Source organism: Mustela erminea, chromosome 13 (genome assembly GCF_009829155.1).
Source record: "Mustela erminea isolate mMusErm1 chromosome 13, mMusErm1.Pri, whole genome shotgun sequence".
Classification (NCBI taxonomy): Eukaryota; Metazoa; Chordata; class Mammalia; order Carnivora; family Mustelidae; genus Mustela; species Mustela erminea.
In genome coordinates this window covers 43,047,957-43,073,422 of record NC_045626.1, presented here as the reverse complement: position 1 = coordinate 43,073,422, position 25,466 = coordinate 43,047,957, and the positions used below count along the sequence as shown (strand labels likewise).

Sequence of the window (25,466 nt, the reverse complement as noted above, 5' to 3'; positions counted from 1 at the left end):
ATACCATGATGATTCATTTTTAAACATTTATTTCAAAGTAAAATCATAACAATTTTTTGTGTGTGTTGGTGCATTTTCTCAAAGAGGAGATGCTAAACCTACAAATACATCATTCGAGTATTTGTATGAAAGTGTCCTCATTTTGAAAACAAATGACAAATAGTAGTAGTCTATCTGTCGCACCCCTACCTGCAACCTCCCCTCCCCGCCCACACCACACAGCTCCCAGGCTTCCAGACTGACACCAGACTTGTCTTTACCCTATTCCTGGATTTTTCCTCCTTCTCTCCGAACCCCCATGGCAAGCTGGGATTGTCCCTTCTTCCTTAGGAAGTGGTCCTCACACTGCAAGTTAGCTTTAAGGGTATTAAAGCTGACCTTCCCTGGGTTATACCCCAGGTTATAGAGTGATGGAATGTTCTAAATTAAAATTAAAGATGATCTGTGCAACCCCCTTATTTTCTAGGAGCACTGAAGCTTAAAGAGGTACACAAGGCTACCCACTGGCAAGCAGGGAATCCTGATGAGACACGGGCTTTCTTACTCCCAGTCCTATCTAGGCTCTTTACATTAAAGTGTCCCTTTTAACTTTAGAAAAATCAATGATATGGAATAAAAGGAAAGTTTAACAACAACAATAACAACAAAAAAAAAAAAAGGAAAGAAGAAAAGGGAAAGGAAGGAAGGAAGGGAGAAACAGAAAGCTTAATAAGACTGGGCATTTTTCCACTATTCCTCTTAGCTATTTTGTTCTCTGCAGTATAAGTAACATAGGGCCCATAACTGCTTTTCTCCCTATAGGTCTCTGTTTCCATGTGCCATTTTTAGTGTGGTCATCTCACTGTATTTAGTGTGATTCAAAATTAGTTGTCTCAAAATTCATTTATTTTCTCTCTTTTTTTCAGAATTTATTTATCAATTTAGACCAAGAGATAGGGAGACTGGGGGGGAGGAGCAGAGGGAGAAGGTGAGAGAAAATCTCAAGCAAGATCCACCCTGAGCATGGAGCTCAATGGGGGGGGTGGAGGGCCTGGGGGTGGGGGTGGGTGGCTCTCTATCCCAGGACCCTGAGATCATGACCCGAGCTGAAATCAAGAGTCGAACTCTCAACTGACTGAAACACCCAGGCACTCCATCAAGATTCCTATTTTTTATACAATCTGGCTGCTGAGTACAAATCAGCCCTTCATTTGGTACTCAACCAGAGAAGTCATCATCTGTTCCAATATTAGAAGAAAAACTTGGGTTAAATCTACTCTTGTTTAGAGATATTATTTACCTTGCTTTCTGTCTTTCCTTTTTAAAAAATGTATGTATATATGTATGTATGTATGTTTTTTTTAAGTATTTGAAAATCCAACTTAATGTTTCCATGGAAAATATAACCATGTAAGTAACTTGGACTACTTATGGTCAAGTAAGTGAATAAAGGAGTTGTGCATTTCCATGACCAGGGAGGTAATTTACAAGCAGCCTTTATATTACAAGAAACACCCCTCCCTTTCCCCCCCAAACAATCCCTTTCTGGAAGCTAGAAGGGTATAATAAACAGAGTATGGATTTGAATTCAGGTGGACCTAACTATGAACTTGGGCGAGTTTCTCAGCATTTCTAAGGCTCCTTTTCATTATCTCTAAAATGTGAATAATAGATCGGTATTTCTTAAGAAAGCTTGATATGAGCAGAGTGGAACACGGTAGGGACTTGGCATTTTATCTATATGTGTATTAAATATTCTTACTTCCACTGAGGATTTGGAGTAGAGTTGCTGAGGAATCTCAGTGAATGCTCCTCTCACCTCCTCCAGTATTATCTGAAATTAAAACAAATAAGGCTTTGAATCAGAGTTTTATTTGGGAGTCATGAATTTTACAGAGGGACACAAAATCTCTATCATAAGCAGTAATGGCTGAATAAATATTCTACAGACTGACAAAAATAATAAATATTTGGTGGTGTTACAAGCTGCATAAAAACATCTGAGTATATGAAGTATTAGTAGGAAATGATCTTCAATATTAATGTATTGATTTTACATAAGAAAACAAATTCATTTTGGCATTATCTCATAAACTGATAATAGCAAGATCAGGACTAAGACTTACTTTGCTTAGAATCTTTCTCCAGTAAACCTGACTTCTGTCATTTCTCAAACCACTTTCTATGTGTTCCCAGAGTCAAGATTTCATAGCTGATTTCAGAGTCCTGCTTGAGCATCAGTTGTATTTAAGAAAATATAATTTGCATGATCAAGAAATCTATCTTATATATGGAAAGCATGGATGTTTATGGGATAACAGCAGCACTTTGGATTACTTAAGAATCAGAAGGCCTATTTCTCAAGATAAACGTATCTTCAGAAAATAAAACAAATCATGTTGAAGACTTTGGTAACATTAGCTGTGCCAAACTTTTGCCCTTGTGTTCTTTTAAAAGCAAAGATCTGCCTTCCGGAAGGTTCTGAAATACAACTGTCAGTGTTTAGAGGATACTAAAACATATTTAGTATCTGAGCTTCTACTGACTCTGTGCCCTTTCCTCCAGTGAAATTGTAGGCAGTTGATAAAGTATTCCCAGGACGCAGGACACCACTGTTCTCCTTCTAGATCTTTGACTGGCTGAATAATCTTAAACACGCTGCTTAATTTCTCTGCATGCATGTTTTCTTACCTGTAGATCCTAAATAATTCCACTTTCCTCACAAAATGCTGAGTAGTCTAACAAAATAATGTCAGTAAAGCCTATTTAGTTCTTTAGAGAAAAGTTGTAGATAAATACAAGGTGTTCTTTAACGCTGTGGATTCATCTCTCATAAAAGGAATGATTATTAGGTACCTAAAATTAAGTCACATTTTAATGATGTGGCATAACCAACAAGCTGCCTTGTGCTTATTAACCCCCCCCCACTTATCCACAGATTTAAAACATAACATATTTATCCTTCCATTCCAAAGGCAACACATGCTTTTCCATAGATACATAAGAAATTATATTCAGTTAAACACACCATAATCACTCATAGATGACTTCTTACATTGCAATACAATCTGGGAAGATTCTTGTCCAAGTTTTCCTTTTAAACAGTGAACGTAAAATAATCAACAACAGTCCCATTTATTACAGCATTTTTAATGTATGTCACTGTGATTCATTTTTTCCATAGCTCAAAAGACCTGAGTGATTATCATAAATAAGCATTTTCTTTCTGGGAGGTCTATTATTTTGAATCATCCTTGAGAAGCTCTTTCAAATATATGTTTGCAGGAGATGGGAATGCTCTCACTTCTGAAGTTGTTAGACAGACCATAATAGGCATGTATTTGCATTCCCAAACTACCTTATCCAAGCTATACGAAACTTCAAACCCTTGGAGGCCTACTAGCACCTGGGATGTCTTCAGTTGAGGGAAGAGTTCTGTGAGGATTCTGGTCCTCAGGGCTATGAGGGAAGCGATGAACAGCTGGCAGGAACAAATGGGCACAGCTGGACATCAGAAGAAGGAAAAGAACTAAAACAAACCTGAGGTTTGTGTTCTGTAATGAGAGGAGGGGCTCATGACGTGGACAAAATGTTGACTATGGTTAACCCGTAGGACTGGGGCAAGGTCGTAATCTTAGTAATTGCTCAATATATTTTTTTTCTTTCAGCTTTAGAAGTGAGTCATGCAAAACAGACAAACAAACAAACAAACAACAACAACAGGGAATTTGGACAAGAGCATGGGACAGCCTTTTCCTTTTAGCATCCAGAAGGGTCACACAGCAAGTCAACTGGTAAGTAACAGTCATCCAGGACAGTTCAGTCTGTCCTTTCCCAGAATTTGCACAGCTCTTGATAAGGACAAGTCATCATGAACAGTAAGAAAGTTTCACTCTGCGATGTTTGCTGGTAGGGATATGCGTAGCTATTCCCAATTCTCAAATGTTACTTTAACAAATATTAAAAACCTATTATACTTCAAAAATTCCACCTCTTAAGTTGTTTGTGTAAGGTTGGAAATACTATAAAATGGCTTTTTGTAATTATAGACTTTTTTAAAATTGAAAATAAACTCTATCCATATGTTAATGGGATAGTTTAAGCTTTAACTGAAGAAGATGTAGGTTGGCTTCTTTTTCTTATTTTCTGGATATAGAACCTCACAGATTGATCTTTAATTTTCTTATCTTTTTCATTTTTTTCTATGTTCCCTGCTCCCCTACATTCTCTCTCTTTAAAATACGTTTTCTGGGAGATTTCTTCAGCTTTTTCTTCCAGGCTTTCTGTTGAGAATTTGGTCATATTTTTGACTTCTAAGAGTTTTTGGTTGTTCTCTGATAGTTTTTTTTTTTTTTTTTTTTTTAATACAAACGTGCTCTTGTTTCATAAATGGAAGAGCTTCTCTTATCTCTTAACATATTGTTTTAAAAGTTTTCTTCTGTTCCCTGAATCATCCTAGTTTACCCTCTGTTGCATTTCTTGCAGTATTTGTTTTTGTCTCTGTTTTTCTTGTCAGAGGCTTTCTTGGGCAAGGGGGTATGTTTAGTACACAGAATTTAACAAGATCCTTCCAGTTTTCCATAAGAATCCTACTCTGCCTCAGCTTTGCTTGGGGGATGAGTTCAGAGACCATCTCTAAGACGTCAACAACCTTCTTCTCAGAACTTCTTCTAACCGCTGTCCTTTCAACTGTGATGAAATAGGGGTTGTTACTCCACCTCTTGTACCTCAAGGCAGAAGTATATAAACTCCCCAGCTGAGATGGACTCAAGCCACACTGCACTCTGCTGGTGGCTTGACCTTACTTTTCTCTGTCTCGATTGAATCTGTGGCTTAACTCCTTGACAAAGTAAAGATGGAGCCCTCAATGATTATCGGAGGTTAGGTGATTGCTGATACATTTTTCCCTGCCGGAGTTGGTCATCTAAAGATGAGATACATACTCATCAGTCTCCACTGAGACCTGAATCTCTGGAAGCAGCTTAGGACTCCCACTGTGACCAACCTTTCCTGAAGTTCATGAAGGACACCCCCTGTCATTTGTCATGTTCTGTGGGAAATAGTGTCACCTTCATATATTACCTAGTCCCAATTCATTGTTTTAACACCTGTGGTTTTCAGCTTTAAAAAAAAAAAAATTCAAAATCCTCTATCTTCAACATAATATAAATAATAGTTATGGAAAACCAATTCCAAGTTTGTATCACATCATGTTGAAGCTGTATTGACCCCTGTGTGTTCACTTGTATATGCGCTAGCTAAAACAATCCAGAACAAAGTACTTATCTATATAATATGGATAGATTTATATTTCTAATAGACAGTAATGAAATATACATTTACAATATTGGTAATCCAAACCTCAAATTTGGAGTAGTTGAGAAAGAAATACTTTGGTAACTAAAGTATCTAGTATAATTATCTTTAACCTTTTTTTTTTTTTTTTTTTGATGCTTGTCACACTATATGTACTAAAATATCCTAGAAAAAACATCTTTCATTGGAATGAAAGAAGACCCCTATAAATATATGTGAGTCAATAGGTGCCCTTACTATACCTTGCCCCAAGTATTGTGACAAATTCCTAGTGGGAAAACTCACACTTTCCCTACTAACATTCCTGCTATTGAGAATCACTGATTGAATATTTCATTCCTCTTCCCTTACACTTAGTATAAACATTCTCTCATTCATTTTAAGTCTTATGAGGTTGGATTTTATCATCTTGTTATTCAACAATGTGCCATCACTTCACCTCATAGGGATTAACAAAGATTTTATACACAGGATAATTTCAAGCTTGGAGTTAAAAGGGATACATTTAACAGATGTGTAGAAACTATTCACCATTGCACCAGAAGTTATAGTTCCCAAGAATTTCTCAAAAATTTATCTCTTCTGTTAAGAATATCCAGTGTATCTTATAGTAAAATTGAGTAGCTTACTATTTCTTAATAGCAACATAGGAGAGGAAAAAGCTTATTTTAGGTTATTAAGAAAATAATTTCCCTTAAAAAAGGGGCCAGGGACTTTTAAAACGATTGTGTCCAAATTGGATCATTTATCTGTGAATAGAGTGAAACACAATACTAATACTGCAAGCCTTTTTCTTTTACTCTTAGCTCTACAGAAGACTGGCAGACTTGAGAGCATCTCTGCACAGACTCTAGAATTTGAAGGAAAAGAAACAAGGGGGAGGTGACAGGCTGGTGGGCAGGGAGAACCACGGTGAGTAGGAACACAGACTCTTGAGGCTTCTGTGAGAGTTTCAAACTCCACGTGCCTGGCAAAAGTCAGCAGTGAATAGAGATAAATTGAGATAGAACTCGCCTAAAGAGGGGTGCCTGGGCAGCTCAGTGAGTTAAAGCCTCTGCCTTCAGCTCGGGTCATGATCCCAGAGTCCTGGGATCGAGCCCTACATCAGGCTCTCTGCTGGGCAGGGAGTCTGCTTCCTCCTCTCTCTCTCTCTGCCTGCCTCTCTGCCTACTTGTGATCTCTATCTGTCAAATAAAATAAATAAAATCTTTATAAAAAAGAAAAAAAAAAAGAACCCACCTAAAGGAAAGCAGCCTGCTTGGATCTGAATAAGCAGGAAATTCTTCAGTTTGTTTAGCAGAACCTAGAAAAAGATAACCCAAGACACTGGTTAAAAATCTTTCCTTTGTAGTACGTTTTTTTTTTCTCCTTGTTTTTGGTTTGTTTATTTTTAAGAATCACAAAAATCGACCTAGCTGCTTGCATGTTGCATACCGTTAAGAAGTCATTTTGCAGGGCGCCTGGGTGGCTCAGTGGGTTAAGCCGCTGCCTTCGGCTCAGGTCATGATCTCAGGGTCCTGGGATCGAGTCCCGCGTCAGGCTCTCTGCTCAGCAGGGAGCCTGCTTCCATCTCTCTCTCTCTCTCTGCCTGCCTCTCCATCTACTTGTGATCTCTCTCTATCAAATAAATAAATAAAATCTTTAAAAAACAAAAAAAAGAAGTCATTTTGCATTCCTCTATAAATCCTAAAGTTTAAATTGTTGACAGCATCTCCTATAATCAATATGGCAAAATCAGATTATTACCAAATTTAAAGTAAAAAAAAATTGCCACTTATAGTTTTCTAAAGTTAACGTTAAAAAAAAAAAAAAAACAAAACCCTGCCCTTAAAAAATCTTCACTAAGGGGTGTTTGGATGGCTTAGTCAGTTGAACATCCAACTCTTGATCTCAGTTCATGTCTTGATCTCAGGGTCATGAGTTCCAGCCCCACGTTAGGCTTCATGTTGTGTGTGGAGCCTAGTTTAAAAAAAAAAAAAAAAAAAAAAGATAAACTAAACTCAAATAAAAATTTTTAAAAATCTTCATGAACACTAAAAAACTCATGTGTGGTCCTCCAAAATGGTGCATAATTAATATTTAATAGTTTTCTCCAGAAATCAAATTCTTAGAACGTTTATGCAGTATTTCAAACATAAAAATAAATGTTTTACATCTTTAGTTACCAGTTTCCCATTTTTTATTCCATTTAAAAATATTTGGTTTTGACCACAGTTTTCTTCCCTAAACATTTCTCTACCTTTGTCCTTCTTTGAGCCAAATTTAGAGCAAATACTACTTCTTAGCTCTGTGTGATTGGTGCTATTTTTAAAAATCTGTATATCTCTGAGTCAACTTGTGATATCTTAAAAACAAGCAAGTGAATAAAAAAAGCCATAAGGAGGGAGTTGGTTGGGAGGAAAGAGCAAAAAGATACAGTTGTTCACACTGTTGACTTTTCCTATGCTTTGCTAAAATGTCTAATCCTAGAACCTATGTGGTGTGATGTGGCCCTGCTCTTTGAACCAGCCATTAGGAGGTGCTCATGTTTTGAACAAACTTTTGAAAACTTTAAGGCTGCTTATTGTCTAGTTTTTATGTTTTGTAGAATTTATCTTTAATTTTAGAAATTTCATTTCGCTTGAACTTCCTGCTTGTAAACATTGTCAGGCAGACAGCTCTGGAAACCGAAGTCATCCAATTAGGCCAAGAAACAAATGTTTCTATGGCATCTATCACCACAGAACACCAAGTGGCCCTTAGACAAACACATCAGGTTAAAAGAAAAACATGTATTTGAGAAGGAACAACTTCCCAGCTACTCTGCCTTCAGACAGATCAAGTTGATGATAATTGGTGTAGAGCAGTGGTCTTCAGGAAGTTTTCCCAAGGGCGGTATCTAATTTCGTACAATAGAAGGGTATGTTTGTATACTGAATATGCCTCCAGGGTATAGTCTACTTTCATAAAGCCGTTTCACAGCTATTTGTTATGGACACTGATGTGGGAAACAAAGGCAGGAAAAACATTATTAAATTTCCTTACTACCTACAGCCTACTGACAAGTCCTTGAAATAGGCATAGTGACATTCCTCTAGGGACTCAATGGCCTTGATGTTGACACTTTGCTAAGGGCAAAAGGCAATCCTAGCCACCCACCCACCCCCATTCTGTAAGTCTACTTTAACATATAAAAATTCCTTTATAAATGTCCTTATCTTTAAACCCCCAAAATACATGTTGGCAATCACCCACCCTCAAGCATATGGCCCACCAGATATATGTCTGAAGGGTCTCATGACTAAGGTCTTATTAGATGGTGGCAAATGACCTTTTCCCAACAACAGCTAGCCCCCTGAAGGTCCTGGAAACCTTGCTTTTAAAATTCCTTAGAGCCTTTTGCTACCCCAAACACTCTCCCCACTTGAAAGTATATAATGGGCCACTCCTTATGACCCCAGTGTAGCTCTTTCTGCCCAAGAGCCCTGTCCCTGTGCTTTTTAAATAAAACCACCTTTTTGCACCAAAGATGTCTCAAGAATTCTTTCTTGGCTGTCAGCTTCAAACCCTAACATCTTCCTACCCTGGACACTATTCAGACTGTTAACTATCTACTCAGTTTCCACCATCATTGCTTTTTATTTGCTCTGTCAAATCCACACTGACTGGCTCCTTGACAAGTGTTTAGCAAAGATACGAACATGTATGGAACAAAGAAGACCAAAGGGCAAGCCAGGCCACCAGGAATCTTTGGAAGGTTTTCTTTGCCTCTGAGACATGGTTTAGAGGAGAGAGAAAAGGATTTCAGCTGGTTATTTGTAATAGAAGTTATTGTTAATAGTTATCTGTACGAGTATAAAAGCTTTCGAATAGTGTGCATGAATTACTCAAATGACTTAACCATGGCTTCAATAATCTCACATCAGTTATCAAGTTCAGTGTGACAATCAAACATTTATACTGAAACATTTTTAAAAATTTCTATATTAAGGAAAACCAATACACAAAATTTAAACATTGTACAACTGATAAAATGGAGAGCCAGTTAAACAATATTGTTACCTGTAATTAATTCCAGATGAATAGGAACACTCATTTTACTTTCTTATCTTTGGCAGCCAACTCTGGAGTCCTACCCCATTGTGGTGGTGGTGGTGTTTTTTAAACCTACACTGCATAGTATAGATCGCGACACCTACTGGCAGCATAAAATTTTGCACCCTAGTTCCATAAGACACTGAAGGCCCTTGCTCCTAAGATAGGTATTTCAAAGATATTTCAAAGCTGTGCTTATATTATGAGTCAATAATAAACTCTCCTTGGGGCGCCTGGGTGGCTTAGTGGGTTAAAGCCTCTGCCTTCAGCTTGGGTCATGATCCCAGGGTCCTGGGATCGAGCCCCACATCGGGCTCTCTGCTCAGTGGAGAGCCTGCTTCCTCCTCTCTCTCTGCCTGCCTCTCTGCCTACTTCTGATCTCTCTCTCTCTCTGTCAAATAAATATATAAAATATTTAAAAATAATAATAATAAACTCTCCTTGAAAAAAATGTATCTTGGAGTATGACTCTTGGTTTGGATAGGCAACATTATGCCGGCTTACAAACACTGCCCAAAACTTGGTGGCTCTGATTAAGAAAGGTTTAATTGGCACACACTACATGTCTGTTGCAAATTATTAGTGATAAAAAGTGAGAAAGGGAGATTGAAAGTCACTTCCATTTCCAGCACCACACTTACCTACCAGCCTAATGTCCCCAGGAGACTCACAGACTGATTTGGGATATCTTTTTTTGTCCACTGAGCAGAGTCTTTCTGTATTTGCATCAATTCTGTGTTACTTTAATTATCACAGCTTTATCGTATGCTTTCTGTATGGAAAGATTTATCTCTTCTTCTAATCATTCTTTTAAAAAATTATTTTTTATTCTTACCTGATTATTCTTCTGGGAGAAGTTTAGTATGTTTTTTGTTAAATTACCACAAATCACATTTGATCTTTGTTTGGAAAGCATTAAACTATCAATTAATTTGTTAATAATTGTAAAATATTTAGTTTTCCATATATCTTTTATATCTCTCAAAAATACTTGTAATATTATTCATATGTTAAACATGTTTTATTAAAATTGATCCTTGGGATGTTATATTTTAGTTACAGTAATAAATGAAATTCCTTTACACAATTTTATTTCCACATTTGCTATTACTTACATATAGTTCTGCTGTTGTTTTTGTAATTGCTTTTATGATAAATAAAATAATTCTATACATTTTTCATATGATATCATCTTGCAGTTTCTTTAAACAAATCACTGTTCTGTATGTCTTGTATTGATAGCTCTTACCTTTGTGTCATGTCTTCCAGAACTGAACAAATAGTCTCCTAAAAAGGACATCATTATTGTTTGTGTCCATATTTAATGACAGTCTTCCATGGGTTTAACCATGAACTATATCACAGTGACTACTCTTTTTTTTTTTAAAGATTTTATTTATTTATTTGACAGACGGAGACCACAAGTAGGCAGCGGGGGAGGGGGAGAGCAGGCTCCCTGCTGAGCAGAGAGCCAGATGCTGGGCTCCATCCCAGGACCGTGAGATCATGACCTGAGCCAAAGGCAGAGGCTTTAACCCACTGAGCCACCCAGGCACCCCATCACAGTGACTACTTTTTAATATTGATGACATATTCTATGCCATTAATGTTTTCAAGAATTGTGACTGTTGAATATTTTCAATGTTTTGCTCAAAAATTATGGTTGTTTTTCTTAATTAACATAGTGCTTCAATGTATTATAATAATAAAATATGCAACATTGATTCTTTTTACATTCCTGAAATAAGACCTACCTGATGAATTTTTTATGCAACATCAAATTCTAGATTTTATTTGTGATTTTTAAAAGTCATATTTATTTGGACATATGTTGATATCATTGCCAGAATATGGTATTTTGTTTATTTCTAAAATACTGTTTATTGTGTTTATTACATAATTTTATTTAATATTTGCTAATTATGTTATTAGACATTTGCTGTTATTCTATTTTTCCAATATTTTTTAAATTAATTTTATTACCTAGTTCTTTCCTTTTTAAAATTGATCTTATTTTCTTTTTCTAAAATTTAGTTCATTTGCATTCTTCACAACACCTAGAAAATATTAACACATATGAATTCACTTTTGTTTGTCACTTTTGTTTTAATATTTTTATTACTTTTTATCTCTTCCTTGGTTCAATAGTTTTTTAGAGAAGTATGTTTTCATTTCAAAGAGGTTGAACCTTGTTTTCAGTAACAGAAGAATTTGTATTTTTCATTCTGTTGTCACTTAATATGGTGCATGATTTTGATTTCTTTGAATTACTGATATGCTTTTGGTTTGGTATCAATTTTAATACATGCTTCTTGCATATTTTATATGAAAGAAAGTTACTAATAATGTCAAGAACTGTGAAAGGTTGAGAATTTGCCCCGCTTGATGGCTAACAAGTGAGCTTCCATGGTTGTGAATGTTGGGAGAAGACATGCAATTCCTGGGTCAGAAAGAAAGGATTTTATCACTTACAGCAGTAGTGGTAATGAGAGTATCATCATTTTTATGTTAGCTCGCCATGCTGTGACTTCCATAGGACAAGGTAAAGAGGACAGGTGACCCTTACACACAACATGTTACAGAAGAATCCTGAGTTTAGGGAACCCGATCATTTTATAAATGGCAGTAAGCATGCCTCTCCTTTGTTCTGGAGAAACACTGTCTCCATCTCCAAGACTCTAAGCAAACCAACTCTTTGCTCCGGAGGGAGACATTATCTCTCTCTTCCAAGGTTATTTTCTATAAATTGCATCCTTTTGTTTTGTTTTGTTTTAAGACTCTATGTGAGAGAGAGAGAAAGAATGAGAAAGAAAGAAAGCATGAGTGGTGGAGGGGCAGAGGGAGAAGGAGAAGTAGAAGCATTTTCCTTGCTGAGCAGGGAATCCAACCCAGAGCTTGATCCCAGGACCCCAGGACCATGACATGAGCCAAAAGCAGATGCCCAACCGACTGAGTCACCAAGGTATCCCTTTATAAAAGCATCCCTGGAAAGATAGCATGAAACATCTTGCAGAAATGCAAGAAACTCATAGACAATTATCTCCCAACAGGGGTAGAGGATAAAAATATATTATTTTTTACCTTGTCCACTTGCTTATAGTTGTTTTCATCAGCTCAATATAGACAGTGATATAAACCAGAGAGATATTTGTTATGTCTACCTACTTATTTATCTAGAATGTTGTGATGTTTAACAAGATAAAGTTGTGTATTTAAAATAGTATTTTTTATACTTGTAATAATTTTTAAAAATATATTTTAAGCTATTCTGCTATAGGTACTCAGTATTTTTTGTTCTTTTACTGTTATAATAATCTCTTTTAGTCCCATTTGTGTGAGTTGCCACCTCTGCTGTAATTGTATATTTATTTAGATCTCCCTTTTAAAAGTATAAACTCACTGGATTATTTTTTATTCAATCTGATCCATTTTGCCTTTTTAATAGGGCAGTTTAAACTATATTCATTAATTTTTTTGGTCTTAGATAATTTTGTCATCTGGTTTTTGTTTGCTTACTATTTGGCTTCTGTTCTACAAGCTGTTTTGCTTAATTTTATCTTCTCAGTGGTTTTAGAAAGCAGACTTCCCATGTTTTATTCGGTTAATGGTTATTTCATCATTATTAAGATATATCCATAACTGCTTTTAGTAAATCAAAATAGTAACAAAGAGGCTCTTGTTTACTATTTAGGCTTCTTTTATCTATTTCTTTCTCTGTTCCATACTTCCTATAGTTACTTAAACTTAGTCATTACCATATCTATACATGTCCTCTTTTACATTAGAGTTTTTAATCTCTTGCATTTTTATTATCCTAATAATGTCAATTGTTTTGAATTTTCAGTTTTAGCTTTATTCTCCACAGTATTATTTTGCAATAGTTGTTGGAACATTATGGTCCTATGTTGAAGGTCAAGAGAAATATTCAATTCTCCAGTTTCTTTGTGCTACGGAACCAAGGTGAGAGTGAATCGGAATTCCAGTGGGTCTGGGAAGTCCGCTCAAGGGAATGAAGTTGACCCTTCTGCAAGTCCTAGGCAGGATGATAAAGGGTTAAGTGTTGCTGGGGAGGCTGAAATTCATTAAGTGCTTCTAAGAGCTGTGGGAATGGTTCCCTTCCCCTTCTCCAAAGCTTCTATGGGGAGTGGTGTCTGCTTCTACTCTTTCTTCCCTTCTTTTCTCCATTCTCTAACTTCCTACATTTCCAGTATCATTTCCCCTATTCTTGGCCTCAAACTTCACAATCTAATATATATACTTTTAAAAATAATCCAAGGGCATGAGAGCACTTGTCTTAGTCTGTTCCCATTACCCTAACAAAACACCATAGACTGGGTGCAATAGAACAAATTTATCTCCTCACAGTTGTAGGGCCTGGAAGAGATCAGGATGCCAGCATGACTGGGTCCAGTGTGGTCTTCTTGCTGTGTGCTCACATGTCCTTTCCTCAGTGTGTGTGCTTGACGAGAGACTGACAGAGACAGAGAAAGAGAGAAATCTTTGTTTTATAAGGCCAAAATCCCATTGTACGTGGATCCTACCCTTACCTTAATTTTCTCCTGTAAGTCCTATCTCCAAATACAATCATATTGGGAACTAAAGATTCAATATTTGAGACCTTCACTTATACTATAATCTGGGCCTGAAAGCCCTTCCCACTTTTTTTTTTTTTTTTTTTTAAGATTTATTTGAGAGAAGGAGAGAAAGAGAGAGTGTGCACATGAGTTGGGGGAAGGGACAAAAACGAGAGGGGGAGAATCCTTGAGCAGACTCCCCACTGACTGACACAGGGTTTTCTGATCTAGGACCTTGAGACTAAGCCACCCAGGTGCCCCTCTCCTGCTTTTCATTAAGTGACCAAGTTGTCTTCATCTTTTAAGACTAATTAAAGGTCACTCACTCCAGGAAGTTATGACTGAAACCTTTGTGGAGCTACAAACTTCAGTGCTGTATGGTCCCTCCATGGAGGGATAGCTCTCCCTTGTCTGTCAGGGTTGGATAAACTCCAGTTCACCATAAACTCTTCAGGGCCAGGGCTAGTTTCTTATTCACTATAAGACTTTACTGACTTGGACAGTGCCTGGCTCAGAGTAAGCCTTAATCACGGCTGGATAAATTTACAGCACAGATCCTGGACCACCTACATTCAGTAAGGCACCTGGAAATCTTAGGAAAGAGAAACGAAGAGGAAGGGAGGATGAGGAGGGAGGGAGTGGACCCAGTAGGGGCAGGGACCTGAGCCCTAGGTGACTGAACTCTGACCTAGTTGCTTGACCACCAGGACTTCTCAGGCCACTAGCAGAGAGCCACAGGTTTGCATCAGGTGATGAAAATTTAATCCCTTTCCAGAAATAAACATTTTGTGAATTAGTAAAAACTTGCCGCAAAGGGTGCTAGTCTGCAGTCTGGCATCTGGGAAATTCTGCTGCATAGCTAAGTTGCCCAGAGGACATACATTTCATAAAGTGGTAGAAATCAGTATAGCAAAACTGTCAAGGGTCTTTAGGGAATAATATTAATCTCCCCATGCAGTCTTTTTTCATAAAAATCTCTTTGCAGTAAAGAAGGCCTCATGATGATAAGCCTGTCCTTTATAGAGTAAACAGGGACTGATGATCCTTACATTTAGCTAGAAAATAATAATTTTTTAACTCTAGTACGATCAAAAAGATTGATGTGCCTTTTAAGAAGATAAAGATGAAAAAATTATCACCAGATTAGTTATTTCTACCCTTGTTTTGCATGCTATACATATGCATCATAGGAAAGGAGAAAGTTTGGGGGTCAAATCTTTTAGCCAGTCTTCTCTCTTTTGGAAACATTCTACCCAAACTGCATTCTTTCCTGATCTAAAAATAATACTAGACTTTTGATCAACAGATTTTTTACACTATGCCAAACATTTGGGGTGAAAGGAAATGTTCTTACATTCACTTAACAAAACTGCTCTTTTAGTTGGTTCGCATGGATTTATTTTTGAAGCCTGAATTGCTTGCTAATTTCCCAATTAGAAGCTCACAGAATTGCCACATTAGCATCCCCTTCTATTCCTTCTCTGCGTGCTCTCCTGGAAGCTGGTTTCTGCGGCAACCTCCCTGAGAACCCTGCCCCATAACTCCCCAGGTGTGACTCAGGCCAACCCTCACCACGTATCTGCAGTCTTGTTAGGTCACCGTTGGGTTGTTGGTGTGTCAGAAACGGCAAGCACCAGCAACATGAGCCTCTACTACTCCCTCAGCACATTCTTCCCCCTTCAACTCCCCTACTCAATTGTTATATCCCAAGCAGCATGGGGTGAAGAAAAGCAGAGTTCTTTCTCAACAGCAAAGTATGAAGAAGACTTAGCTCGGCAAGGCTCAGTGTCTTTTCAATTTCAGTGAAGATGGAAAGACTAAAATCATTTTAGTATAAAATACCATAATCTCTTTAAAGTATACTTTAGTGCTTTTATATTTCAGTTTTACTGCCATAAATATCTCATCTTGATTTATTTTTGTAAAGCCGAATACCTAAAGAAAATAACTAAGAAAAGAGAAATACATTTGGCTATATTATAGAGAAACTTTTTAAAAATTGACTTATTAGTCTATGATTTGGTAAGTAGACCTGCGTATGGAGTGTAATTTATAATTTACATCACTAAAAGAATTTTTCTATAGCTGGAGAATCTACTGAATGTGTTGACTGCTATTTTTTAATTTAAGTAAATCCTTCAGTTTTAGTAGTTTTTTTCTTGAAGCTGAAATACTAAATAAATGTAAAGACCTTTGGGTCAGAAGGCTGCTTTCGGTTCAGTTAACAATTTAAGCTAGACAATGAAATAGATTTTGCTGACACAAGAAGAGTTGTAACTGTGATTTTGATTTTACAAATAAAAAAGGACCAACTTCTCCAAAAATTCTTGTCGCAATATTAGTTCCATGAGGCTATTTTCTTATAATACAGCCGAGAAATAATTTTAGTAGTTTCCTTAATAAAAGATGAAAGAAAGACTCAGGTGCAAGTAAGAATTATTTTCTGAAGTGTTATAGTAATGATAAAAGTCTAGAGCATTTAGAAATATTTCAAACTATGAATGGATGCCCTGGAAAAATAGCCTTCATTGGCAACTGAGTTAATTATAGTAGTCCTATTTTTCAAAGCCCTATTATTTGGCTGTAAAAATCATTGTAGGTTAAAAATGGACTTACACGAGCTTTTCTACGGGTATACTATTTTACATACTTTTAAAAAATGGCCTCCTTTTCAAAATCCACAGAATACAGATAGTCTAAAAAATATGTATTTTCAAAATGGCACTCTGTGACAGAAAATCTGCATTGTTTATACTTATTCTAGACACCGTAATATATTTATTTCAGATTTTTAAAGCCATTTTATGACAATCAGCGTGGCCCTCATAGGAAAGCCTCAGGTCCACACAACTGAATGTGCATTTCATAAATTATATTTATGAGAGAGTGCTAGCTAATCCATGTCTTTGGTTGCTCCTGCAGCTCTCTGGGAGACCAGAATGTGGCTATCATGGAGTCATTCGATTTTAACAGAGATCCTTTCTCTATAACTAATTCAACGCATGGCTATATGGGTAATTTTGAACAAGTGGATCTTTCTCCAACCTGAAAGCCTGCCAGGAGGGAGAGTGAGTGAGAAAAAGAGGGTTTCAAAGGAGTCACAGAGAGCCACAAAGTAATCATGAAGCACTACTGTATTGGCCCAATCCCCTTACAGAAGTGCATTGAGAGGTGGTGATATAGAACAGAAGAGGACACATTATTTCAATAAAATACTCTATAATACTTGGGACAACAGTTGGAAATAATTTTTGTCATCAAACAGAGTGCACTGAATGGTAGAAAGTTTGACTCTCTCTGTGGAGAGAAATTTTTAAAGAGCTGTGATAGCCTTCCTGTTACTATAACAGAATTTCACATAGCAGCGAAGTCTGAAATACAGAAAATAGAAATGTAAAATAGAAACTGCCATTGTAACCTTTATGTTTCACATTTAATGAAAAAAATCCTTTAGCCAAAGATGACATTATACATGTATATAAATTATGATTACCCTAAATTTAGATATAACCATTTATGGAATCCAAAGTGTTGGAATACATTACTAAAGAGGGCTCAGTCTTCCAGCCCTGTGAAACCCTAACAAATACATTTTGGATTCTATCAGAGCACCAGTCCTATAGCAAATGGAGGAAAACTTGATTTTGCAAATGTCATTAGAAATAGTGTAATAATGCCAATAAAATGAATAATCCCAATGAATTAAAACAATATCATTGAATAGTTAATGCTGCCACTGTTGCTGAATTTCAGCATGAAATGGGATCAATTGATCAATGATCAATTCCCATTCAGAATGAATGGGAATATGATAAGGACCGATTCTTCACAATAAAGCAGAAACCCTATTGTAACAGGGCCCAATGGGCCATCGGAGTGACTTGTTTCTGAGTTTGGAGTTTTGGTCTGATGTTGCTTATATATTCCTTGCCAAGGGTAAGAACTGATGCCAGATCCTGGAGTCGGACAGAGCCCACAAATGGGGGTTATGTTTTTAATATGAATCTCTTTATGATGTAAATTAGGCTGAATATAATGGGAGTTGGTGATATGTTAGAAATAAGGTCTAATGCGAGAGTCAAGACCAGGTCAGGCATGGTTCAGAATTCATTCATTCATTTTCAAGCACTGTACATAGCCATAGAAATATGAATTTTAGAATAAGGGCTTGTTTATAAATTCTGCTAAAAGCGGCCTATTGAAAGAATCCAAAGAGGAAGATGATATGTTAAAAGGAGTGTTTTATGTGAATTAGTTTAATAGAAGGATTTTAGTAGGAGGTGATTAGAATCAGATAGTACGCTTAGAAAATTATCCGTGTTTCTAATTCAGGGGTAGTGTGATAATATCTTAAAATTTTAATTAATGTATTTGCTCTTCTACACATCCTTATACATCATCTTCCTCTAGTCAATCAGAGGTATCATTCATTAATTGTCTAAAAGAGTTAGGGTTATTAAGACAAAGATGCAAAGGACCAGTCAAGGCTAAGGTTTTGAAATTTTTTATGGTACAGTAGAATTTCAAGTTAAGGTTTTCAATGATTAGAGAGGACATTACTAGAGGATAAAAAAATAAGGTTTGTGTCCTGGATACTAGGTGTCTCAGTCGGTTAAGCATCTGGCTTTGTCTCAGGTCATGATCCCAGGGTCCTGGGGTTGATCCCTGCATCATGCTCCCTGCTCAGTGGGGAGCCTGTTTCTCTCCCTCTCCCTTTACAACAACCCATGCTTATGTGCTCTCTCTCTCTCTTAAAAAAAAAATAAATAAAAATAAAAAATAAGGTTTGTGTAAACAGCAGGGGTCTTATAAAAAATGGTAAGTGTACAAGTCGATGTGTCTAACCAGGATATATTTTTCCTTTCCATAGGAAGCACAGACAAAATAAAATAAAACAAAACAAAACAAGACTTCCTGACTGTGGAGGAGAAGGAAAGGAAAAGTAAAGAAGAGAACAGCACAATAAATTAAGGTTCAGGAGCCTGAGAATCTGGGCTTCCATCCTGCTGTCTCCTAAAATCAATCTCTGATGGGTTAAAATGATCAAAACTCCACTTCTTCTTGGGGGATTCCAGGGAAGAGATGCCTAGCAGATTCCAGGTATATTCCTCTTTTGGAGCTTGACTCTTCAGAGAAACTCCATCTTGAGCATGGAACACAAGCTGTAAAGTAGAAATGACTAGAAAACAGCATGCAAGACTGCTGCAAGCTCTGAGCTCAGAGCTGGCACTCTGGTCAGGCTAAGGAGAGAACAGAATGAGCACAGAGGTGGTCATGAACAGAGGAGGCCATTTCAGTCACCCATGCAATGAGCTAGGTGCCACAAAACCAAAGACTGGCAATGATCGCACCTCTCATCAGAAATCAAGGTGGGTGGGTGCTGATAACTTTGGACCAATGGTTCTCAAAGGTGATTGTACATCAGAATCACCTGGAGCCCTTGTTAGAACACAGATTCTTGGGCTCCTCATCCAGAGTTTCTGATTTAGTAAGTCTGTGTGGAACCAGGCCCAAATACTGACATTTCAAACAAGTTCTCGGGTGGCACTGATATTGTTGGTGGAGGACCTCGCTTTGAATAGTGTTATTCTAAATCAATCTCTTCCCTCTAAACCTAAAATGGTATATCGTCCTTCCCCAACACATACCTTCAGATTATCGATGGCCCCTGGAAAGACTTGAAAGAGAAGGAGAAGGGGACACATTGTGATACTCTGAGAAATTACTGAAAAGAGTTTCTAACTGGAAGTATTAAGTAATCACTGATTTGAGGGAGTAAGCCTCAATTTCCACATAAAATTCACCACTATCAGCAGAAATTGGGGCTAAATTCAGTTCAGTTGTGGAGGAATAAAGAAATTTACTAGCTGTACACCTAAGTTTTGTTCCTATGAAAACTTGAGCCCAGTCTGTTAGCATTTAGTACAACTTGGTACTGAGATATAAATACAAATTTAGGACTCCTGGAGAGGAAACATTCAGAAAGGATGCTTTGGTCTTTTGTTACAATGAACCTTTGTTACACACCATTTCACTTTTTCACTTGCATTACACTTACATTATAAGACGTTTCCACAAGCCTAGTAGCACCATTCTGCTCCTCATACCCTGGGCCTCCTCAGAGAACAGAGAAAATAGGAGCTATGTCTGAGTGGACAGCCCTTCTGAGAGCTATGAGGAGACAGAACATCTGTGTGCCTGGGAACACTGCTCCCACAGACATAGTTCTCCATCTGGGCCCCCCGCACGAACGGACTTAGTGTCCCATTCATGACTTGCTCCGGGTCCTCACACACCCATGGCAAATAACAACGTTCAGTCTCCTGTGGAGTGGGATCCTCTCCTCTCAAGGGTCCAGCCTAAAATGGAAGAGCCCGTCAGATGGCATTTATACTTTGGCAGCTGGTAGGGCTTCTCTCTTCAGTTGCACACTGGTCTAACCTGAAATTGGACTGTGCACCTTTGTTTTTGCATTTTCCTTTGCAGACAAAAGCTAGGTCAGTAATTTATAACTCTCACCAAGCTGAATGCACATTTATGAGGTTTAACAGAAATGAATCTATTACATGCTGCCTGATATCCCTGTGTCCTTCAGCCTCTGGAAGTCAATCTTTCCTTCGATACTCTCATATACAATGATGTGAGCCTCCATCCCAAGTAACTGATGGAGAATCAATGTAACTCTTGCCCAGTATTTCTAAGGATTCTTCAAAGCATACAGGGTACATATGCTTATATGCATGATGCTGTCTACACCACCTACTCTGAACTCTGACTCTTGTTTGTTTGTTTGTTTTAATCTACAGTTGCTTTATCTGTATACCTAGCAATCTTCACTCCTCATACTTAATCCCAGGCATAGGCAAAACATCATGTAGACATTTCTAAAATCTCCTTTAATCCATCCATTTATTTTATTTTTTTTTTAAACTGAGTAGCTACTATGTCCCAGGTGATGTTCTAGTCCTTGGATACAGCACTAAAAAAACCCAGATAGGTGTACTGTTGTACATTTCTATGTGATATGGAGATTTTTCCCAAATGTGGGAAGCTAATGAATGATGGTGGGAACAGGGAGCAGTAACAACTAACTCCTGCATACCAATATCAGAGATCACGATTTCTGATCCACAGGGACTCCCTTCACGGAATCCAGTTTTCCTTTGGGGACAGCCTTGTGCTTTCCTTGTGTTGGACTCATGCTCTCACTCTCTACAGATGTCTCTGTCTCTGTCTGTCATCTCTTTTCTTCAAGTTCAGGAGCTTCTCTAAAACTCTTCTGTCTTGAGCTACCAAAAGAAAAAGGAAACATTGATTTTTAGAAGTCAGAACAAATCATTTAGCTTACTATGTCTCATTTTAGTATCCTTTCATAACCAAAAGTCCCAGGACAGTATTTGCTCAAACAAACAAACAAACAAACTAACTAACTAAAAAAAAAGTCTTTTGGACAGGATTCATAAGAAGTTAAATGAAGTTTACATAGACCATTTGTCCATCCCAGAAAACGCAATCCACCACTATCAAGGTAGTAGATTGACAAAATGTCTAAAATGATCAAGTCTTGGGGATTCAATTATGACAGAAGGGCTGATGGCTGACCTATTCCTGAGATGAAGTGAAGATAAACTGCTGTCCTACTAAGAAAAACCAAATCTCTTTGCTATCCTTTTTTCCTTAATAGTAACTGATAAAGCATTTGCCTGATCAATAGCTAGATAGCAGATCTCAGTGATGTGTTCATTTATTCCAAAAAAGAGATCACAAAAAACAGCTGCAATTGATGTTACTCCCTGAATATGTTTATAATAATACACTATCTTTCTCTAGGGCCATCTAGTGAAGCCCTGGTCAAATAGACCAGTTACATGTAGATGTGACAGGAATCCTATGCCTGCCTACTTCTAGACTTGGTTGGGTGGCATGAATCTGTGCCATCCTTCAATTTACTTTACAGTTTGGAAGGGAAGAGATAGTTTCAGGGACTGATAATAATCCCGTAAGTCAAAGAACTAATGTGGGTCTTCTGGCATTGGCAATTGCCTGCTATGCTTTCAAAAAATGAAGAAATTATCTCATTTTATATAACATATAGTTACTATGCTTGGTAACAATGGACCCCTTCGAGGAATTTCTAGGAGGGTTCAGGGTTTATGATTTTGATACAGACATGGGCTACTCTTCATCCCCAAGGGTTCTGCATATGGAAATTGGGTGACAGTCCCCAAGTCTTTATTGTGCCCCAAATCTGAAAATGATACCTAAAATATTTTAAATTGTAAAAATCAAGTAGGTAGCAGGGAGTAGTTCTGTTTCAGTCCAGTGAACACTATGATCTATTTGCCTCCACCAATGATTTCTAGAGCTTAAGTCATTCTGATTACTGTTTTAACCTGTTGCCCACTTGGGGAATCATGCACACTTGTGTCTGGTCTTCTAGCTAAGAACAAGCACTTGTCCTCTGTCATTTTCCAGGATCCTCTTATCCTCCACTGAATTTAGGAAGATTATTTCAGTTAAGTTACTTCTTACAATCATGTTTGGCCTTACAGGGTGTTTCTTTGTGCTTTGGCAAAGGAATGTCCTTGGAGCCCATCCAGGTAACATGATGATGAGATGAGTGACAGGTCACACTAGATAAATCAGCACTAGCATTTCTATTTCTATCTTTCTTTGTGTACCTTTATCTATATCATACCCTGGAAACTCTTGCATTTCAATTTCATTTAGCCTTGGCCATCATGAAGCCCAAATTTCAGTCTACTGACCAAGTAATCTGGTGAACCACAATTGTGCACTCAAATATCAAACATCTTTAATTCACTATTTCTAGGAAAGTACGATCATGTGGTTAAATTAGCTTATTCTAACAACTTGTTTCTGTCTGTCTGTACTAGGACCCTCAGAATCCATTCATAACACTCTTTCCCAGATTTCCATTCATATAAACCAGAAAATCTTCCAGTTCTTTTGATGGATATGCTATCTTCTCTGAAGTCACACTCTGTACCCATTTGTCTGTGATTTGAGTGTAGTTATAGGTCTGGAAGCTGTGCAAGCTGATGAGGCATATCTCGTGGTGGATCAGCATCTCCAAGCAAGGTAATTGCCTCAAGTATAACCCTTATGGTTTCTTCAGCCGGGAGAGACTCCTTCTACTTTCAAGAAGGTTCAGTGGAATTTGAAGGTTCAAACCTGTAAGAATCCATCTCAAATCCCCTTTCCCAGTAAGTGTCCTAACTCTCATATATGATACCAAGTAAGGCTGTAAATTCAATGTGCTTTATAATTCTGAAATATGCATCTTAAGACTTTGAGTTCAGTTTTCAAATACTTCTGCCATATAATTGACTGTAAGAATAGGAGAAATTTTTGGAAGCTCTTTTGTTTTCTGAATATGCCATGGCCTGAGCTTTTAAATTTCTCTTTGTAAAGAGAAGTAGTGCATCAGAAGCTGTTAGGCTACCCCACAGTCCCTGTGGTCATCATTTATAACCCATTGTTTTATTATAGCAGCTTCTTTGTATCCCAATTCCTTGTCTTTAAGAGCCACCTCATTTTAGACAACTATAGTGAGAAGTTAATGATTATGTTAAAATCTTTGAACGTTATGGACCATGACATTGAGGTTATTTTATCTTCAAACTCAGCTAGGCACAAGCTATTCCACATCTTCTTCATCTTTAGAGTCTATTTTTTTAAGACACTTTCAGGATCAAATATTTTCTCAGAAACTTCTACCTGGACAAGAGCAACTTCTTGAACTATTTTAGACAAGGAAGGATGTAGTACGGAGCATTAGAAGCTTTCTTAATTGCTAGAATGCCTGGAGAAGCAAAGATCATGGAAGATCTCTGTTAACTCTCAGCTTCACCCCTACCTTAAAGAGAGGCAGGGAATTTGAAAAGGCATGAAAGATTACTAGAAATTATACAAGTTTTCTATAATGCCAAAGGAGGTGTTTCTCTAGAAAACACCTGGAGGTCACTGAAAAAACTCAAATCCATAAGAGACCATGTTTCTGCCCACCCTGATGTAGGAGCAATTATATGAATTCTGCTCTCTCTCCTGCACCTTTCACGTCTTGCATGAATGCCTCCCATTGGCAAAATACAACCTGGAATCCAAATGGTAAGAGATTCTGAGAAATGCAATGGTCAGGCTTTCAGTCACTGAGAATGGGGGAATGGTCTGGGGAAACCATGCTGGGTTGCATAAAGAGCAGAGACAGCATAATCAGCCTTTCTAACATAGTCTATGAATCTAATTTTTTAGATGACTTTGTATAAGAAGGAACAAAGGAAGATATTTATGTATTTCCATCTTTACCTATATGCCACACAGTCGAAGTTTATTTAAATGTTCACGGTTCAACTAACACAGGACAAGAGGCATCAGTGACTACATGCATCCATTCTAGGTTCATTTTTGCTAATGTTATTTTGTGATTAGAAAGGAAAATGGAAAGAATCACATCTTGGTTGGTTACAGTGACATAAAAATAAAATTAATGTATAGCAGACAATAACAAAAAGCAAGAGCAATGAAATACAACTAAAATCTTTGCAAAGTTTAGTTATAGCCTTTAAAAATGAAAAACCACATAGTAGAATAAATAAGGAATTAAATATTTGAATGAAAACAGACTAAGACTTTAGCATCCAAATCAAAACATTTCTGTTGTTTATAATCAGTGAAATAGAGTATATGTTGGCTGACTATAACATGAAAGTGAATCAGTCAAAGTCTTCCATGGCTCCATAGTCCCTTCTTCCATCCTTAGGAGACATAAAAGTGAAATATTGTATTAGTAACAAAATTAAATCACTTAATGAGAGTTCTCACAATTACCAGAATTTGTAATATGGATGGTTGTTTTGATAGTTTATAACCTTCAAGTCTGTATGATATCATCTAACATACTGCCTGGAACAAGTAAACACCAAATAAATATTTGCTGAATTAATGAAAAAGAATGTGGATGGTACATTTTAAAGATTATACCAAAAAATGGTAAATAGGCTTACTAATTTTTGTTTTTTAAGATTTTTATTTATTTGACAGAGAGAAAGAGAGAGCACAAGTAGGCGGAGCAGCAGGCAAAGGAAGAGAGGGAGAAGCAGGGTCCCCACTGAGCAGGGAACCCAATGTGGGGCTTGATCCCAGGACCCTGGGATCATGACCTAATCCAAAGGCAGAAGTTTAATGGACTGAGCCACTCAGATGCCCCTAGGCATACTAATGTTCTTAAGCACTAAGCTAGAAATCAAGAAAGAGGTGGTTAGTTTTAGCTGCCATGCATGAGTCAATTCATTGTGTGAACTTGAGAAAAATCATTTCAAATCTGTTGAAATCCTTATTTATTTTCATAATAATGAGCTCTCCTCCCTACTTCACAGAAATACCTTGAAATAATTGCTTTGAGTTCTTTGGAGGAACCATGAACCATAGTGTTACAATGTATACTGATAACAATACTACACTTTTGTAGCTGTAAACAAGCATGTGTGACTTTATATATCA

At 37.2% G+C, this 25,466-nt stretch overlaps 1 long non-coding RNA gene across 2 annotated transcripts; it reads left to right on the top strand.

The window, feature by feature from the left end:
* The first annotated feature begins 937 nt into the window (after positions 1-937).
* LOC116571684 lies at positions 938-25,042 on the top strand. Of its 2 annotated transcripts, XR_004277948.1 has the most exons (4): positions 938-967; positions 2,176-3,524; positions 3,648-3,773; positions 18,814-25,042. It is a non-coding gene; the product is annotated as an uncharacterized LOC116571684 (long non-coding RNA). The 2 variants fall into 2 exon arrangements; XR_004277947.1 differs by lacking the exon at positions 2,176-3,524.
* The last annotated feature ends 424 nt before the right edge of the window (positions 25,043-25,466 follow it).